This window comes from Panthera pardus, unplaced genomic scaffold (genome assembly GCF_024362965.1).
Source record: "Panthera pardus isolate Hobbes unplaced genomic scaffold, ASM2436296v1 HiC_scaffold_6, whole genome shotgun sequence".
Lineage (NCBI taxonomy): Eukaryota > Metazoa > Chordata > Mammalia > Carnivora > Felidae > Panthera > Panthera pardus.
In genome coordinates this window covers 3,118,864-3,119,498 of record NW_026526991.1, presented here as the reverse complement: position 1 = coordinate 3,119,498, position 635 = coordinate 3,118,864, and positions in this window count along the sequence as shown.

Genomic DNA, 635 nt, shown 5'->3' with positions numbered 1-635 from the left:
CTCCAGCAGGGGATCTTAACTTGGGGCAAGGGAAGTACAACTTGAGGCTTAGGTTGGTGATAATAAGAGTACTTTCCCCATAGAGTCACTCTGAGGATTAAATGAGCGCTTGCGTGCAAAACATTGATAAATGTGCGACTAACTAAAACTAAGTAATATGTTCTTCTAGGAACTAATCATAGAATTCAGATTCTCAGAGACGAGAGTGACTTAAAAAGAGAGAAGTGGGGGATCCTGGGTGGCTCAGTCGGTTAAGCATCCGACTTTGGCTCAGGTCATGATCTCGTGGTTCCTGAGTTCGACCCCCATGACCCCCATATCTGGTTCACTGCTATTAGTGCAGAGCCCACTTCGGATCCTCTGTCCCCCTCTCTCTGCCCATCCCCCACTTGCGCACATGCTCGCTCGCTCTCTCTCAAAAATAAATAAACATTTTTAAAAAGAGGGAGAGAGAAGGGGAGGGACCCATGAACCTAGAGGCTACCCACCAGACTAGTATACAGGAGATGAAATGCAGGCAATAAAACAAGGCCACGGGCCTCCAGGGTGGCTCAGTCGGTTAAGTGGCTGACTCTTCATCTCCATTCGGGTGTTGATCTCAGGGTTGTGAGTTCAAGCCCCACATTGGGCTTCGC